Source organism: Lissotriton helveticus, chromosome 5_1, assembly GCF_964261635.1.
Source record: "Lissotriton helveticus chromosome 5_1, aLisHel1.1, whole genome shotgun sequence".
NCBI lineage: Eukaryota > Metazoa > Chordata > Amphibia > Caudata > Salamandridae > Lissotriton > Lissotriton helveticus.
The window spans coordinates 1342554987-1342575830 of NC_136065.1; positions in this window are offsets into that span (position 1 = coordinate 1342554987).

The following is a 20844-nucleotide window of genomic DNA, read 5'->3' on the forward strand; positions in this document are numbered from 1 at the left end:
GAAAAGTGACTTAATGGAAGTTTTGAAAAGTGGGTGACATGTCACTTGTCACTCTCAGCCAATGGGACGTCGAAGATTTCTGAAAACTTTCCTTTGCGTAGTTTAGTTAGTGTAGAAAGGTATAAAAAGTCATGCCCCTAGGGATGGGCTGGCTGCTGCTTTCTGACTTTCCGATGAGGGTGATGTGCTGACGGACTTTGCGTGGAGCACGTAAGAATCCTCAAAGAGCTTTACTTTAAATTCTATCTATTTAGCTCAGTTAGGGAATTAGGTTTTAGAAATGCTAAACTTTACACATTTACTTTAATTTTGATTCACTTGCTTAAATTGTATTTTACTCACGTTTCTTTACAAACATGCTAACTTTATTGCTAATAAAATTCATTTATAAAACTATCAACTTATATACCATAATTTAGTAAATAAAATCTTACTTTTGACAAACAAGCTGGTCTTGGTTATTCAGGAGTATAGGTTACTATTAGCTAGATCACGTCGCCAATGGTGGTCGTTTTAAATAGTCAAGTTTTATTCTAATGACAATATTCTTTACGCAAATGTATAAAATTGTATATAGTTTGTAGATAATGTGTATATAGATTTAATCTGACCACCTGATTCAGTAGGCCCAAAATATGTCAGGTTTATAAATGGGTCCAAATTTTAGTATAGAATTTTGTTTATAGGTTATGAAGTTGGGTAGCGTTGTTTATGATATATTTTCTATAGGCCGCTGGATCAATTCTCTGGTAGCAGAGGATGGTTGCTAAGAGTAACCAAGGTAATATGGTGGTTACTAAGGGTTACTAAAGTATTATGGTATGGTAATAGGATCGATGTTTTAACACATGTTGAGTTCGTTTTTCGTGCTATCTGTAAGCTATACCGGTATAGATTGTGTGGCGAGAAATTAGTCACGCAAGCCATCTGTTCTGTTTGTAGTGATATCGCCGAGTATCACAAGAGGTATCGCCGTGTACCATAGTGTTGTCGCCGAGCAGCACAGTTTTAGGGCTAGGTCTGAATCTTGTAAAGTGAGGGTTTTCTAAGAAATTAAAGCAGCATGAGAATAGGGACAAAGCGCCTTCCATAAAACTCACTGTGATAAGAGTATTAGTTATATCCGAGCTCGAATGAAGGGTAAATTAGCGTCGGTGCATGATTATCTATAAACAGGTTAGAGTCCTGTACGGGTACATGTTTCATATCTATAAACAGGTGAGAGCCCTGTACGGATAACGTCGTTATTTTGCTAACGGTGCATGATTTCTATAAACAGGTGAGAGTCCTGTACGGATTTCATGTGTGTTTGAAATTAGGGAAATTTCAGTGTGAAAGTGCGAGTTTGAATTGTATTTTATGTTCAAGTGGAACTCTTAGAACTTTCACTTCGCGGTGGGTTCAGAGCAAAGCGAGTTCATAATTATACGTGTTAGAAGGGTGGGGTAAGGTTACTCTACTAACGATTGAATATTATCCTTAGTGTGAATAGCGCCGTCTATTCCGAAGTGTGGATACTTGAATGTATGTAAACTATCCTAAATAGTGAAACGAACAGATGTTGTCCTTATAGTCATTGTTGAGAATTAATTTACACTGAAAGGTGTCCTTAAAATGGCGCTGTGAAAAGATTTTGTGAAGGAGGGGTAAGCGCCAGTAGTGAGAAACGAGAAACCGCAGCTGCTGTGTACGTCACAGAGCCGCGCTGGGATTGGGTGACCTACGTCACAAGTTATATTCTGATTGGCTCTTGAGTCTCTGACGACCTGTGAGCTGATTGGTCTTTCGGAAAAACTCCAAATTTATTGGTTGAGCAGAAAAGTGACGTAGCTCAACTGTCATTGGCTTGTTGGTGTGTTTCGCGCACGGATTGGTTGTTTTACGGAACATCCCGGAAATATTTTACGAACGATTTTGTGAATTAGATCTAACTCTTAAAAATGAGTTATCATTTTAAACATGTTGAGAAAAAGCCAACATTATTTCAGAAGTTTAAGAATTTATTTTCACCTGACAAGAAAATCGAAACGCGAGGTGGTAAACTACTTCATAAGTATAAAACACCTGCAGCGTATATGGAAGGTGAATATGGATATCATACTGTCTTATGGTTTGATAGTTGGAAACGCTATACTAAGAACGACGGTGTTTTAACTTGGCCTGATGATGGTTCATTTAATGTAAAAGTTTTAAGAAATTTACGAGAGAAAATGAATGCTCTTGTTCCGAAACCGAGACCAACTCAATTTGAAGCTTTAGTTGAGTGGGAAGACGAGATGTATCAATTACAAAGAGAAGCTAGTGGAATTAAAAGACCTTCTAAAAATCCACCTTGGAGAAGAGAAACTCATGAAGATAGATTGCGAATGTGGAGACAGGGAAACATGAGTGAAGGATTGTATTTTTTTTTTTTTATTATTATTTTTTTTTTTGAAAACCTTTATTGAACAGAGAAAGCTCACAAATACGGGCCTACAACCCACCAGGGCTGGCCACCACATAGCAAAAACATCAGGAGACATATATCAGGTGTCACAATATACAAAGGCAACAAATCAGGGGAAAGAACAAGCATCTTAGAGCAATCTCAGGAGCAAACAAATAGAAAGGTAGTTTTCTTTTAAAAGAACGGGTTTGGGGGTCAGGAGCCTAGCGGGCCATAACACAAGCCAGAGGGGCGGGGTCGCGGCGGGCAACAACGCAGCGATCATAAAATCACAGGAGAAATAAATACGACAGAGGCATACCAATAAGTACCGGGCAAAACAACGGGTAGAAGAAAAAGCAATTGTGCACACAATCCACTGCTCGCCCACCGCAGCCACCACCCGTCCCACCGATCAGCACAATAAAGGACCCAAATACCAAAACGATACGAAATGCACCCCCAAGTAGAAGAAAACCCCACAAAAGGGGGGAGGGGGAAGGGAAAGGGGGAAAAAGGAAAAGGAAGGGACCCCAACCCAACCACCCGCCCCCAGGTGACAAAGCAGGAAAAACAAAATTCCGGTACAAAATCGACCACAAAATAGGAAGACAAACATAACAAATCACCATCTTTGTAATACCGGAAAAATACACCAGAAAGACACCCGGGGGACAGACGGCGATACAGAGCCCCGAAAAAGGGATACACAAGGGCCATAGAACCAAGCAGGGAGAAAAAAGGAGGAGAGAAAAGACCCCTCCAAAAACAACAACAGACCCTCCCACCCACCCCACAAGCCCTCCCTACACCCCTGCAGAGGGCTACGGCCTACCCCCCGGCAGCGTGCCTGTCGCCCTAAATAGAACCCGAAATATAGAAGAAAAGGAACAGGGTAGAAACAAAGACAAAAGGGAAGGGGCAGGGGAAGGGAAGGAACAACGCACACGGGGGAGGGCGAAAAATCAGTATCATCTGCTTCCAACCCGCCACCTGCTACAAGGGAAGGGTATAGCCCATGGGAAGTTAACGATATTAGGAAAAGTTTCAGGAGTCCCATGAAATTACACGAACATCACATCAGCACTTGTCAATCACATAACAAAGAAACCAGACTACCGCACATAAAAGTCGTTCCAGCCCTGTCCACTTTTGTCCAAGGTTGTAACCATCCGAACAAACAAAGAGCAAACGATGAGGGACACAGGGCTCAGGAGAAAATTTCGCGGCAGTCCAAAGAAGAAACTTGAAAGAAGATATTGAAGATCCAGGAAAGACACAGTACAACAATCGTATCGCAGACAGAGTTCCAAGGACAGTTCGAACGAGGCAGGCCCAGCCGGGCCGGTACATACTTCTCGGTCGGGGAGTCGACGCGAAGAGAAACTGGAAGGATCGTCGAGGCCAGGCCAGGATACAAGCGGACCGTAGCCCAGTGGCCGAGGCAACCAGACAGGACAACGAGGGGCGTCCGAGACTCTCCGAGCCAAGGATGCGGTCCCCGCCGGGGGCACAGAGTCCAGGAGCACACCAGTCGCGATCATCAACGAGGAGGCCAAATCCGATGACGGGGGCCCGCACTGTTCAAAATGAGGGTCCGCCCCCACAGTGGAGACAGACGCAGCCACGGTAGTCCGCCAGGAGTTCAGTGCATCCCGGACAACTCGAAGCGCAGGAAACTCTGTACAAGATCCGACATCCGGGCCATGCGGCGGGCCCCCAGTGCTCGCCCGGGCCCGGCAAAGACTCCCAGGGCCGGCCGCCATCTTAAGAGCCCAGCAAGTCCCCGGTCGTCGGGAACCCCGGCCGGGGTAACACCAGAGCAAAAGGAGGTCAGCCGGACTGCGGCAGGGCGCCCCAAGGCAGGAAGGAGAGCCACCAGAAGAAGGATGTCCGTCGGTCCCCCCGTACCGCCGGCCCCGTTCTCCGAGCCCGGGCGGAAAGATTCAAAATGGCCGGGCCGGGGAACAGAAGGGGGACCCAACCAGACAATTGAGTAGGCTCTCCCGCGAGGAGCAGCTTTCGTACCTCTGGGCCCAGGCCAGTCGGGTCCGTCAAGGGGCACAGCCGGCCAATTCGCACAGCAGCCTCCGCGTCCAGCTCCACAGCGCCAGCAAGGGCCGACCAACACGGTACGTCACGGCCCAGCGTAGCAAGGAGGCCCGGCTAGACCGCCCCGGAGGCTCCGAGCGGGAGCACTGCACAGGATCGACAGCACTCAGGATCACCGGAGCAACGGGTAAGTGTCCGCTAAGTGACTGGAGTACCGAAACACAGCAAGGAGGGCTTCCCGGGGCAGGATCAATACAGGATAAATGAAGATAAACAGGCGGCTGGACGGAGCCGAGCTAAAACGCGGCCATCTCGGTCGCGAGCTAGGCTCCTCCCCAAGGATTGTATTTAATTCATGAAATGGTAATGGGTACTCCTACAGGGAAATCTATGGAAAGTGAATCTGAGGATGCAGTAATGGAAGAAATATATACAACTGCTAGAAAGAATCAGCCTTTGAGACCTCCTAGATCATGGTCTACTCCGGTGGTTTCTACTGAATCTTCACCGAGTGCACCTCCAATTAATGAAGCTCCTAAACTTTATCCAAATAATTGTGAAATCATTGAAACTCCTAGAAGACCAGAATTCGAGAATGCTCGAAATGAAGGTAGACATTTTACAATGGCTCCAAGAGCAAGAGAACCTCCAAAAGATTATACAAGAGAGGCAAGAAATGTTGAAGATGTTGATTATAATGAATATTTAAGATCAAAAGAAGAATTAATAAAAAGAATGACAAAAGGCATGGAAGCTGTGACAGTTCCAGTAACAATTGGTCCTGTTCAGCCCGTATTTGACCAAAAGGAAACAAACAAAACTGGATTAACTATTCCTTTAAATACAGAAATTCAAAAGGCTGCTGAAAAATTTTATTCAGACTTATCTGAAATAAACTCTTCTAAATCGAGAATGCCTGATTTAACCTTTAATGAGGATTTATCTCCAAAAACACCAATGGGTGCTATATCAGATATAGGGAGTCCTGAAGTCAGGGTAACCACACCAAAACTTGATGTGGCCAAATTAAAAGCGAATATCGAAGAATTAATAATTGGAACAATTGGTCCAGATAGTTTAAATTACTATCGAGATGATGAACTACTGTTCATTTGCAAAAGCATACAATGGAAAACAAAAAATAAATATGATCAACTAGAGGATCTAGCAGCAGAACTTGAAATCGATGTGAGTAAACAAAAGAATTTTGCGAAACATTACAGATTAGACTTTTCAGAAAGTGACATCGAGAGTTTAAACTCAATGGGAAGAATAGTTCATATTAAAGATTTGATTGTCTATATCAAAAAGCTAGGAGAACTGAATAAATGGAGAGTAAAATGGACGAAAAAGAAGGAAGATGAAAGATTGGAAAAATTGTCAAAACAATTTCCAATGAGAGAAATTGCAGGTGGAGGATATGTTCATGTCCCTTGGTCGAGACAGGACATTCTGTTATTTACAAATGACTTTCCGAAATTGAGGGAGAAACCAGTTGAGTGGTACAGGCAAGTCGATAGATTCATCAAAGTGTCAAAAGTTCTGTGGATTGATTTAGATGGATTTTTTGATATTGTCGTTCCATCTGATCTTTGGACAGAATGTAAAATATCGATTAGTTGGCCAAAAACAGAACCTGAGCGAATTAAAGAAACAGGTGCTCCAAATCCACTTGTAATGGATTTTTATGAAAAAATAATTGTTTGGATGAAAAACAAAATTCCACCCAAAGAAGTCGATTGGGTTAAAATAGAAAGGACAGAACAGGAAACAAAAGAATCAGTTCATTCTTTTTATGAAAGACTACTGTTAATTTTTAAACAATACAGTGGTTATGAAAAATTAGATGAAAAAGACATGAGCCATTTTGTCTATAGATTTGTTTATGGACTAAAACCTGAAATTGGAGAAATGATCAGAAATAGTATTGTCGGATGGCAATCACTATCTGTAGATGATATTCTAAGAAAAGCAAAGTATTGTAGCGATGAAATAGAAGTAAAACAGAAGAAGCTGAAGGAGAAAGCCATGTGGGCTCAGGTAAAGGTGGCTGAGCAACAGATTGCCAGCATGGGTAATAAGAACACTAATTTTGTTCAAACTGGAAATACAAATCAGATACAAGGAAAGTTTAAAAGTAATAATTTCCCAAAGAAATTTAGCCCAAAGATTGAGGAGTTGAAACAAAGATTACCTTGTTTTAATTGTGGCGAAATTGGACATTGGAGAGACGAGTGTCCTCATCCTCCTAAAAACTTAAAGAATCCTTTATTAAATCCACAGATGCAGAATGGTGTTGACCTGCAGCGACAGCTACAGATACAACAGGGGTTAAACGAATTAAATATTCAGCGACAGTTACAGCAACAGCAACAACAACAGGTGAATAATCGTCAAGACCAATTGCCACAACCACCTTTTCCGAATTGTGGGGGAGTTCAAAAATATAATCCTAATGTGGGATTTCAGGGAAGTGAACAGGTAATAAAACCACAAAAACAGCAAAAGCAGCAAAGGGTTCAAATGCAAAATGCTTCACAACAATTTTTATTAGCAGAAAGTCAAGACAGCGATTCTGATGATTATTGTTGACGGTGCCCGAGAGAGGAGGAAGAGTGTGTTGTTGGAGCCACTCTTGAGGTTGACCAGTCTGGTCCTTTTGTAAACGGGAAAGTTAATGATGTAGACATCACTTTTCTAGTGGACACTGGTGCTACCCGTTCTACTGTTAGGTCAGTGGAAATTGAAAACCTACCTCTCTCTGGGGATACCATCCAAGTTGTCGGAGTAAGTAATCAACAAATTAAAACTGACTTAACTGATCCAGTACCAGTTGAAATTGGAAATTACAGAGACAAACACAGATTTGTGGTTTGTAATAGTAGTCCAGTGAATCTATTGGGCAGAGATATCCTATGTAAAATGAATTGTAGAAAATATTGTTCTCCTGATGGAGTTGAGTTACAAACAATGGAGGAAGATGGTTTATATAGAATGACAATGATGATGATGGAAGCAGAAGAAACAAAATTGTTTCCTGCATTTGAAGAAAAAGATTTACCTGAAGAACTTAAAGAAACAGTGAAATCTGAAATATGGGATTTTACTGGAAATGAGATGGGTCTGATGAAAAACGTAGATCCAGTAAAAATTACATTGAAACAGGGAATAGAATTTCCAAACATTCCACAATATAAAATGAAAACAAACAATTGAAGGTATTACACCTATAATTGAAAAATTAATCAAGCAAGGTGTATTAAAGGAAATGGAGAGTAGCTCTTGTAATTCACCAATTATGGGAGTTAAAAAGTCTAACGGAACATTTAGAATCGTACAAGATTTGAGAAAGATTAATCAAATTGTCGTTCCATGTTGTCCTGTGGTTCCAAATCCAGCAGTAATTTTATTTCAGATTCCACATGATGCTGAATGGTATACAGTCATTGACCTTTGCAATGCATTCTTTACTGTTCCCTTACATCCAGACAGTTATGAAATCTTTGCTTTCAGATTCCAAGGTAAGACCCTCGGATGGTCAAGAATCCCTCAGGGCTATACAGAAAGTCCTTCAATTTTTAACGAACTGTTAAAAAGATCATTAGAAGACCTAGACTTACCTGGTAGGTCTACGCTAGTGCAGTATATTGATGATTTGTTAATAGCTGCAAAGACAAGAGAAGATTGTGTAACAGACACAATAATTCTGTTAAATCGCCTTGCAGAAGAAGGACATAAAGTGTCCCCAGCAAAACTACAGTTTTGCAAACAAGAAGTAAAATATCTTGGTCACAGAATTGCAAAGGGAAAAAGACAAGTAACAATAGAGAGAATAAAAATGATTCAAGCAATGTTACCACCAAGAACACAAAGACAGGTCAGAATGTTCTTGGGAATGGTTGGTTACTGTCGACAATGGATAAGTGGATTTTCAGTAATTGCAAAACCACTACAAAGACTGACAAAGTCAGATGTAAAAGATCCAATTATTCTCAATGATGCTGAGATGGATTCTTTTGAGAACCTGAAAAAGAGCTTATGCCAAGCTCCTGCTTTAGGTATGCCAAATTATGAGAAAGATTTCGAACTGTATTGCAGTGAGAGAGAAGGATGTGCATTATCTGTGTTAATTCAGAGACATGGAAATTTAAAGAAACCTATTGCATACTTCTCTGCAGTTCTTGATCCAATTGCAAAAGCATTACCAGGTTGTTTGAAAGCAGTTGCAGCTACAAGTATCAGCCTCGAACAAAGTGAGGGGATCATTATGGGATTTCCTGTGAAAGTTTTTGTGCCTCATTCAGTTGAAATATTACTGACAAGAGGTAAGACTCAACATCTAACAAGTAGCAGATTGACAAAGTATGAGAAAATCATACTAGGAGCAGATAATGTTTCGATTTCAAGATGTTTAAATCTGAATCCTTCTACATTACTGCCTGATTCTGAAATTGTTGATGACATTGAAACAGAACATGAATGTTTAGATGTCATGGAATTCTGCACAAAACCAAGAAAAGACATCAAAGACAGACCTTTGTCTGAATCGGATTTTGTCTACTTTGTAGATGGATCATGCTTAAGATCCGAAGGAGGTGTCTTAAAAGCTTCATATTCAGTTTGTACAGTCGTAGATGTTGAAGAAGCATCATGTCTTGAAGGAGTTCGTTCAGCACAGGTGGCTGAATTGATTGCTTTAATTCGTGCATGTGAAATATCGAAGGATATAAGAGTTACCATCATTACTGATAGTCAGTATGGGTACGGAGTTGTGCATGATTATGGACAACTCTGGTCACAGAGAGGATACATGACATCAACAGGATCACCAATTAAAAATGCAGTTTTCATTAGGAGATTAATTGAAGCAATACAATTGCCAAAAGAAATCGCCATTGTCAAGTGTGCAGCGCACACTAGAGGAACTGATTATATTTCCAAGGGAAATGCCTTCGCAGATGAAACAGCTAAATACTGCGCAAGAAAAAATTATTCATACAATCGGGAGAGGAATAAAGAAACTGATTCAAATTCATTAATGCTAACAACTGTTGTAGAAACATGGCATGAGATTAGAGATTTACAAAATGAAGCAGAAGATGAAGAAAAAGACTTGTGGTTAAGATCAGATTGTAGACCACGTGAAGAAGATGGAGTGTGGGTTTACAAAGATGGCAGAGTAGTCTTACCAAATTGTTTGATTGCTGACATGGCCAGATTATATCATGGTCCAGCACATCTCGGAAGAGATTCTATGGTTAGACTTTTCAGAGAAACATGGTTCAATACCAAGTTTAGAACTATTGCTGAATCTTTTTGTCAAAGGTGTTTGTCATGCCAACAAATGAATCCAAACAGAAAATCAATGGTGGGGACAGGAATAATTGGTCGAGAAGGTGGTCCCTTTACCAGGTTACAAATGGATTTCATCGAAATGCCATTACACAATTGTTTGAAATATGTGCTTGTAATTGTGTGCTTATTTTCAAGATGGGTAGAGGCTTTCCCTACACGACATTGTGATTCAATTACAGTAGCAAAATTAATGCTCAGAGAAATCATCCCAAGGTACGGTTTTCCAGTCACTATTGAGAGTGATGGAGGAAGCCATTTTGATAACAAACTGATGAAGTTAATTTGCGAAGCTTTGAGCATTGAGCAGAAAATACACTGTGCATACAGACCAGAGGCATCAGGAGTGGTTGAACAAATAAATGGAACAATTAAAAACAGAATTGGAAAAATGTGTCTTGAAACAGGTGTAAAGTGGACTGATGCTCTTCCACTTGTTTTGATGTCATTAAGAAGTACACCAGATAAAAAGACAGGTTTGAGTCCTCATGAAATTTTAATGGGAAGAGTTATGAGGCAGGCTTTTGTACCTGTAGGTAAACTATTGAGCATAAATGACAGTGCAATTTTGGATTACTGTAAAAGGTTATCTGATATGGTAACTTCTGTGTCTAATCAGGTGGGAACTGAAGCTCAATCAGATGAAAAAGTTTTGACACATGATCTGAGACCTGGCGATTGGGTCAGAACGAAAGTACATCGGAGAAGGAATTGTCTAGCTCCTAGATGGCAGAAACCTAGGCAGATAATTTTGATCACTACTAATGCTGTAAAGTGCAGAGGATTGAAACGTTGGATTCATCCTAGTCATACTATTCCAGTACCAACTCCTGAGAGTTCTGATGTTGAAAGTGATACAACAGACGATTCTGATTCTGAAGCAGAAGGCGAAACAGAAGGTGAAATAATTCCAGATTCTGAAGATCGACAAGAAAGTCGACATCTGGAAACTGTGCCAGTGAATGGAAATTTGACAAGAAAAGATTTGGAAATAATTGAAATAGATTCTGAAGGTGAAGAGAATCTGTTAAAAGGAAAGATAACTGAGGATTCGGTTGTCTCCATTGAAGACAAAGAAGCAGAACAAAAGGAAGTTTCAGACCAGGAGAGTATCGAAAGGCAGAGAACAAACTCTGAAGTAAGGAACAAAAATCCGAAATCTGGGAAGTTGGGGGTAATTGAGGAAGAGGAGGAAAACGAATTACCGAGTACCAGTGATGGAAGACAAAGTGAAGTTCCTGAAGGAGTGAAATTGCCGAATAGAGAAGTTCCTGAGTCAATTGAAATTTCAGACTACGAAACTGAAGAAAGTGACGTGGAAGGTGAAAGTGAAAACAGAAAGAAAAGGACTTGGAAGTCAGAATCAAATAATTCTGAACCAAAGAAGAAGTACGTGAGAAAAGCAGACTACTGGCCAGGTGGAAGATTGAGAGTCAGATTGATCAAAAAGCCAAAAGAACAAGTTGAAGAAATCAGTAGTCAAAAGAGTCCTGGAAAAGAAGTTGGAGTTGGAAGAAAAATTGAAGTGATATCGAGAAAAGGGAAGAGAATAATAAGACCAAACCAAAAATACAAGTCTCCTGAGTGGACTTACTTAGTAATTCCACCTGTTATTGACATATATGATAGTAGTGAAGAAGAAAACGAAATCCAAGAAATTAGTGACAATGATTGAAGTATAGAAATAATAAATTGGCAAAAGGCTGAAGAAAATTTGTTAGTTGACACAAGGTCGAAGAAAAACTGTTTAGTTGAAGAAAACTTATGTATGACATAAGGTCGAAGAAATCTTGTCTAGGGTTTTAAAAAAAAAAAAAAAATATTTTAAAAGGGGGGTGTAATAAGAATTTTAAAATTTATTTTATTTTTTGAGGCTAAAAATAACCAAGAATGCCTTATGTTAAGGAGAGCACTTCAAAGTGTTCTGTTTTTAAAAGATGCTGTAAGATGACTCTGGTGTGTCTGCTCATTTTAATTCTGCTCTGGTTGATTTTAGCTGTAATTATCCCTTTGGAGATGAATAGAGAATTACACAAAGTTAACATAACAAGCAAAGCTCTGGTTAGCCAAACTAAACATAGTGCGTCTGCAAAAGTTATTGATCATCAGCCTAACATTCATCAAGATAAATCAATTGGTGATTTTTCAAGTAATACATTCACAAAGCTATTGAGTGAATATGTTAAAGTAATGGATGCAAAAGACTGCTACGTCTGTGTTAAGTTACCTGCTTCTGTTTCTGAGGGAGTAACATATAATATGCTTCCTCTCACTTATGCTGTAACATGTAGTGTATTAACTAGTTTATTTTATCAAACTGGACGTTTAGAATATTACTATTCAAATTATGATGAAATTTTTGCAAATATTAAGATTGATAATGCTTTAAATAAGCATAAGAAAGCAAAACAAATGAGAGAATTTTTCCTTGTTACTAACGAACTCACTTACGAGTATGCTTACAAGAATAATCTAACATGTAAATTAAGTGCTGAAGGAAAGAAATTTTTAAATATGGTTGAAGAGAGAAGAGCAATTTATAAGAGGAATGAATTAGTCAAGCAGACTAAGTCAAGTTTCTGGCAAAAAGAGGATGAGAAATTAAATGGCAAAATGCTTGAAAATATTGCAATTCACATAGACAAACCAGTTAGTGGAAAACTTTGCATTAGAAGAGATAATACACTTTTTGATAATTATTTTGTAGGTGCAAGTAACTGTGAAGATACTTATCAAATTTTGGGAGGTTGGGGGTTTAAAGGTGGAAAAGATCCTATCTTTCCTGGGATTTATTTTGTTTGTGGTGACAAAGCCTACTACAACCTTCCAGACCACTGGTATGGAACTTGTTATGTGGGAATTGTTTTTCCTAAAGTGTTTCATGTTGACAGAGATTCAGAAGGATTGTTTAAAATTCATAATTATGTAAATAGAGTTAAAAGAGAAACTTTTACTGAAGTTCTGGGAGATATTTTTCAAGCTGTAATACCTTTTGTTGGTATAACCCTAAATGCAGGGAGAATCAGAAAATTGTCCACTATAGTTGATAGATTATCAACTGACACAGCTGATGGGTTTCAATTAGTGAATGTTGAAGTTATTGCAATTAGATCCATGGTAATTCAAGACCGCCTTGCTTTAGACATACTCCTAGCAAAAGAGGGAGGAGTCTGTGGCATTTTACATGTACAACATTGTTGTACATATATACCTGATGAAAGTAAGAATATTGAAATGTATATTAAGAATATTACACAAATGCATTCAGAGATAATTCCTTTAGAAGAAGATGATTTTACTGGGAAACTTTCAAAAAGGTTTCAAGCAATTAAAAACTGGTTTCATGATATCGGAAGTTCAATTCTTGGCAAGATTCTGGCACCTTTGATTATAATAGTATTCATTTTTATTTTGACCAAAATAGGTTGTTTGTTACATAAAAGAAAGAAACAGTTGAAAGAAAAGAAAAGAATCTATAAACTCAGAAAAGAAGAAGAAAGAGAAATCGAATTACAGGAGTTACATAGAGAGCGTTATGCTAATTCCAAAGATTATGCAGAAACAGACTTTTAGGTTTACTGATACAAAATGAATTTGAATCGATTTCTTAGAAATTTAAATTATCAAAATTTTGAGTACTGGTGTGGTGATTTGTTAATCACCAGATGAGGGAGTTGATGGAGCGAGATAGAAAACAAAATTTTGTTTAAACTCGTGAAGTCACATTTCCATAACATGAATAATAATATTAATGATTTGTGATTTGTCATGCTAATACAACTTAGATTAAACTTTACACATGGGGGGACTAACATGTGTGCTCATAAACGTGCATAATTGTTGCATCTTTTTGTTCGTGCAAAATAATAAAATAATTTATTGTTTTCGTTTTTGTCATTACTAACTGCTGCAAACTTGAAAGAAGCATGTGCTTGTTTTGCTTTTCCTTGTCTGTGTGATGTCATTTCTACTATTCTAGGTGCATTTAAGTCTCATGGAATAACGGAGACTGGTAGATATAAACGCTGCTTTATTTGTTTGCAATGGCTAGGTAACATTTTGATTAATCGGGTGGGTTAATTAATTAGTAAATTCTGGGGTGGATACAGAATCTACATTATTTCTTACATTAATACTTTTCTTGTGTTTGTTTTATATTAGAAAACATAAGTTGTCTGCTTTTGGGCCTTGTCTGCCCGAACTACAATATGCTGAATTTTACTTCTGCAAAAGTGCTGAGACGCCCATTCTGAAATAAATTATTCGTCAAAAGCTGCGTTCACAAAGCAAAAACTAACGTGCTATCATCATTCTGTCGGACATGGCCAAGGTCGAAAAAGAACATTTTGTCAGTCCTTAACTTGGCATCCGCGGAAGTCAATTGGAAGTCAATGGACGCTGCGAGAATGACTTTATACAAATGTTGCAATCCTAGGAAGCTCCTGGTTGCACTCGGAAGGGACAATGGTCTCTAAGAAAAGTGACTTAATGGAAGTTTTGAAAAGTGGGTGACATGTCACTTGTCACTCTCAGCCAATGGGACGTCGAAGATTTCTGAAAACTTTCCTTTGCGTAGTTTAGTTAGTGTAGAAAGGTATAAAAAGTCATGCCCCTAGGGATGGGCTGGCTGCTGCTTTCTGACTTTCCGATGAGGGTGATGTGCTGACGGACTTTGCGTGGAGCACGTAAGAATCCTCAAAGAGCTTTACTTTAAATTCTATCTATTTAGCTCAGTTAGGGAATTAGGTTTTAGAAATGCTAAACTTTACACATTTACTTTAATTTTGATTCACTTGCTTAAATTGTATTTTACTCACGTTTCTTTACAAACATGCTAACTTTATTGCTAATAAAATTCATTTATAAAACTATCAACTTATATACCATAATTTAGTAAATAAAATCTTACTTTTGACAAACAAGCTGGTCTTGGTTATTCAGGAGTATAGGTTACTATTAGCTAGATCACGTCGCCAATGGTGGTCGTTTTAAATAGTCAAGTTTTATTCTAATGACAATATTCTTTACGCAAATGTATAAAATTGTATATAGTTTGTAGATAATGTGTATATAGATTTAATCTGACCACCTGATTCAGTAGGCCCAAAATATGTCAGGTTTATAAATGGGTCCAAATTTTAGTATAGAATTTTGTTTATAGGTTATGAAGTTGGGTAGCGTTGTTTATGATATATTTTCTATAGGCCGCTGGATCAGTACCAACACATGTAACAAGGGGTGTCTTCATGGGAGGTAACAGGTAGAGAAAAGCCGCCAGTATTAAGGAGGGACTACAATTAACCAATGAAAATCCACCATTTCCAAAGGACAGTGACAGGTGGCAATTAAAAAGATGGGCATAAAGTGGGCGGTACTTTATGCCCATATCCGTCCATCAACTGTTTCTTTTGCATATGTCGCCCTAAGTGGGGAGGGAATGCCCAGACGAGGGTCCCGTGCTCACTACACCACTGGATTCAAGCTAGCCTGGCTGATGAAGGGTGATGCCATAAAATCGGTCCCAGGATGCTTGTTTCTGGTCCAGGGAGGACCTGGCTTGGCAGTTCGGGCTGGACTGTTCCCACGAGGACCAGGGTCAAGACTGATTTGCATATGGATAGGTCCAAAGTGGGATGGTGAGCAAAACAATCCTTGTGATTTGGGGTAAATGTTTGCATCGTCTAGCATTCCTTCCATCCTGAAAACAGCATGTCTGGAAGAGAATGTGCAAGCTCTGCCTAGCTGAGACCTAAAAACCATGAACCATTTTGCCACAGCACAAAGGTAACTCCGCCTCCGCCCCCCCCCCCTTTCTGCTCAAATAGGTCCTTTATAATATGGGGCAATTTAATTTAACACGGTCTCTCTCTCTGTTTTATTCCCTGTTTTTGTCGTGGTGTTTAATCTCCAATTGATCACGCAGGTCGGTGTATTTAAATAATTGCCTACTAATAATATTCCCATTGACACCATTCACATAAACAACTATGTTCATACTAAAAAATGAGTTGTGTATGGTTTTTCTCCTTTGAATATCACCCTAACCCTTAGACCTATACTGTGATTGCGCATTCTAGTATTATTAGTCACATTGCTCCACAGGAACCACTGTTTCTGTTAATACCATACTTACCCTGGTTCCTTGTGAGTAGGGTCTCCCTGGTCTCCTTTTTTTCAACTTTTAGAGCGGTGGCTGCACCGCAAGGGATTTATTACTTCTTTGGATTTCCCTTACACCCTATGCTATCATAGGGTTTACCCCGTTGCTCTTGGGTTACGATGTCCGAAGGAGAAGCCCCATTATACACTGATGAACATATCGCAAAAATCATAAGTGGTCCATCTCTGTTTTCCACTCAACCAAGTAAAAGTGTGAGTCCAAATCAACTACTATTCGAAAAATTGGAAAAGGCCAAGAAAAACATGTTAGAACCGGGCTTCATGCCCGAATGCTAACAGAGTATCTCAAAGCAAGCATTATCCCTCAGGGATTGCAAGTGAGGAACGTTACCGGTATCTTTCGAAAAGACCCCAAGTTTAAAGGAAATTTCAGCCACATCTCCACTACCTGTTCACGCCATTGGGTGGTGTTAGGGGTAGAAACAGTTGTAGAACACGCAAAAGCAGAGCTAAAGGAAATAGAAGAACTAGAGAAAGAACTTCCAGGGGGCGATGGAAAAGCAGAAGCTAAGGCCATTCTTGATAAACTAAATAAAACTATAGACTACTTCAACACATTTTAGTTAAAGCAAAAGGCAGATAAGGTTACGAAGGACATAAAAAACGTCTCCAAAGAGAGGGCATACCTGTATCTAAGAGAAGATTACTACACCACAGCGGGTACACAGAATAGACAGAATACGTGGGGCAGATTCGGAAGGAATTAACCAATTACCTTCTAAGAATCATCTGGAGGATCTGAAGATTCGGACACACAACCCAGACCTAGCCGCTCAGATATCCACCCAGGGGAGTCTTTTTTTGAGAGAGGTGGCAAGGCCAAAGCCAAGACATGGTACCAATATCCGGGAGAACGCCATATGAGGAGGAAACATTATCAATGGGGTCCTCAACCAAGTAGAGACCCTTTAGCAGACATTAAAAAAGAAATCCTGAAAATTACAATGGAAGAAAAAGAGCAAGGCTTTATTAGTAAAAAAGAATTTGAGTATTTGAATGCTGAAAATCGCCGGACTCCGGTTCTCTATACAATTCTTAAGATCCATAAAAGCACTACCAACCCTCCAGGCCGCCCAATTCTATCTGGATGTGGTTCAGCCTTAGAACCAATCGGAAGGTACACAGAGTTCTTCATAAAAGATTTCATTCCCACACAAGGAAAATATGTAAGGGACATGTATAGGATTAATGTAATAGATGGCATACCTTATAACATCGAGGCAGATTGGTTGGCAAACTTAGACATCTCATCGCTGTACACAAATATACCTCAAGAAGACAGAATCTTGATAATAGAGAAACTACTAGAAACTAGAACAAAGCCGAAACAAGTTCCTACACACTTCATTATCTATTTGCTCAGAATTGCCCTTCAATTTAATTACTTTGTGTCAGAGAGCACTTACTATCAACAATGTTTCGGCACAAGCATGGGAGCCGTTTTAGCTCCAAATCTAGCGAACATTTATATGGATTGCATAGAACAGACCTTTGCCCTAAATGCCGCAAACAGGTACCGCTCCAACATTTTATGTTGGAAGCTGTATATTGACAAAATTTTTTTGATCTGGTCGGGTAGTGAGTCAATATTTCACAAGTTTGTGGATTACCTTGACAACATTCAGAAACACCTGACTTTCACATACACAATACACAAGTCAGCCATAGCGTTTTTGGACCTCTGCGTTAAACAGGAGGATGGCACCCTATATACAAGTCTCCACAGGAAACCTACAGAGAGAAACACACTCTTAGCGTACAAAAGTCATCATCCATGAGCACTCAAAGATGGTTTACCCTTTGGACAGTTTCTTCGATTACGAAGAAACTGGTCTCATAAGGAGGACAACATGCAGGAAGCCCAGATACTAAAATCAAAACTTCTGGCCAGAGGTTACCCCAACAAACGCCTACGAAATTCACTCATAAGAGCTTGGTTTTGCCCTATTGAAAAGCTCCTAACTACCAAAGAGAACACCCCCAAGGACAGGCTCATCTGTGTAACCACTTTTGGTGTGCACACTAACAAGGTCCGCAATCTGAACACAAAAAATTGGGGTCTGATAAAAAAGTATGACCCTACCTTAGAACTGCCCATGTTTGCATTTAAACAGGGAAAAAATTTTAAAGATCATTTCATACGCACCTCCACTGAGACCAGCACAGTGAAAAAAACTGGTCCCCTGGAATCCACGTGGTGGTTCGCAGAACTGAAAGGACATTTTAAATGCGGCAATTGTGTGGCATGTGCCTTCACATTTGACACTAACACTTTTAAACATGCAAATGTTATACAGACACTTGACTTCTTCTCGAACTGCAACACGTGCAACGTCGTGTACTGCATTTGGTGTCCGTGTAATTTACCATACATTGGCCATACTCAGCAACCCATAAAAGCACGAATTGGACAACACGATAGCCAAAATAAATGCTCAGTGCCGAATGCCCCTTTGGTAACACATTTTGCTGAAATCAACCATACAGCAGACAAAATAAAGTGGCAGGTAATAGACAAAGCGCATGTTCCAGAATATCCAACATTCCTCTACTCACAAAGCTTCTTGAGAAATGCGTGCAGCAACAACTTAGCGTTCACATCAACTCATTCAACTTGCTAGATGAATGCCAATCTGGTTTCAGACCTGCCCACAGCACGGAAACCTCTATTCGCCACATTGTAGATGATGCCCTTCAAGCCCTAGACCAAGGCAAAACTTGTCTCTTAATTCTGTTGGATCTTTTATCGGCGTGCGACACAGTCAACCATGAAATACTTCTAGAACGTCTGGAATCCAGGATGGGTTTAGGGGGAACCGTTCTCAATTGGTTCAAATCCTTCTTACAGAACCGCTACCTGAGATTCTTAATCATAATCTATCCTCCCCTTCCCCGATTACGATTGGTGTTCCCCAAGGGTCAACTCTCTTTAACCTCTATCTTGAACCATTAGCTGAAATTCTTTTTATCGCCAACATCTCCTTTCATATGTACGCAGACGGCACTCAGATCTATATCATAATCTCTTCTCTTGAGGAGGTGAAAATAATTATTGATGCTCTGAAACAGCCGGTTCACTGGCTTACCAACACCAGCTCAAACTTAATGCGCAAAAAAACAAATGCTTGTTAAGCTTCCCCCACCACAAAGCTCCCCTGACATACTTGAATAGAGCAACTCGATCACCGCGCTGAACTGCACCCCAACCTTAGTGGACTCAGCCAAATCACTAGGAATCTCACTGGACAAAAACCTAAACATGCGAGCCTACATAAACACTCTGGCCAAAAATGTCGGGTTTCACCTCAGCTATCTGAGAAATCTCAAAACGTTCCTAGACCCTTTGGACCAAAAAATGGCAGTCCAGGCCTTAGTTATCTCTAGGATCGAGCATGAATGCTCAACCTTTTCTGGCCTACCAAAGATATCAACAGCTCCCCTAAAAGCCTGTCTCAACACAGCTGCAAGACTCCTAATTGGCACAAGAAAATTCGATCACATTAAGCCGCACCTAAAAGCGCTGATTTGGCTGCCATACAAAGCCAGAATCCAACTCAAACTGGCCTGCATCACCCCCGCCCTCGGAAGCCCGCCCACCCCCAAGGACTACGCACGCAACCTGGGTATCATCCTGGACTCCAAGCTCAAAATGGACCGCCAGATCAACTGCTATGTAAGACCTTCAAATGGATCCCCCTCGAACACAGAAAGACAGTCACTCAGACCCCTCATTCTTATAGGGGTTGAAACGCCGACGACAAAAATAGAGCAAACCATCCATCAGCACCTATTATTATATAAGGACGTTGTCTGTACTATGCATTACCTGTGATGGTCGACTTGTATAAATGTTGGAAACCAAATTTATATGTCACAAATAAGTCAATACTTTCTAGGTTCCATGTTCACTGGGGACACATTGCACTGTTTTTGGAGAAATTACATTTATATTTACATAAACAACTAAGTTCATACTAAAAAATTCATTGTGTATGGTTTTTCTCCTTTGAATATCACCCTAACCCTTAAACTTATACTGCGATTGCGCATTCTAGTATTACTAGTCACATTGCTCCACAGGAACCACTGTTTCTGTTAATAAAAAACGTACCCTGGTTCCTCGTAAATAGGGTCTCCCTTGTCTCCTTTTTTCGACTAAAAACCATGAAGGCAGACACAAAGATTACATATGGTATTTAAAGTGGGTGCAGAGAGTGCAAATGGCAATGATTCATTCAAGGCTCCTTCCTCCTCTTGGTAGTTAAGGGCCCATGTAACGGACTAGCACATACCACATGACTCCACCTAATTTTCACTCTTGTCAGTTTGATCACAGAAAGTAATCTTTACTTGTTCATCAGATTCTCTTATCTTTAAAGAATCGATGTCACATGGGAGAAAAATTCTGTTCCTCGGCCCTTGAATGTGCTTTTCTGCTGGCTCACTTATCCACCCCTTGTCCTCTCGTCAGACCACTCCATCTTTATGCCCTCTTACCTAGGGACTCCCCTGATTGTTCTTTTAAGGTCGAGCCTTCCAGACTGCACAGCTATCTGGATACGAAGGACATTTCAGCTTGGAGATCGGTTCCCTCTGGCCGAAATACATGGGAGATATGCCTGCTCCCAAAGACCAAGTAAAAAGCCTGGGAGTCTGGTTGGATCACAATCCTTCATGCTCAAAATGATTAGGAGGATCCCGCCCCTCCTGCCTTTTAATGCCAGATAACTGCTGGTTCAAGCCTTGATTTTATCAAGTCTTGACTACGCCAATGTGCTTTACCTGGGCTCCTCCTGTCTGACTATAAAAAAAACTCCAAACGGTCCAAAATTGTG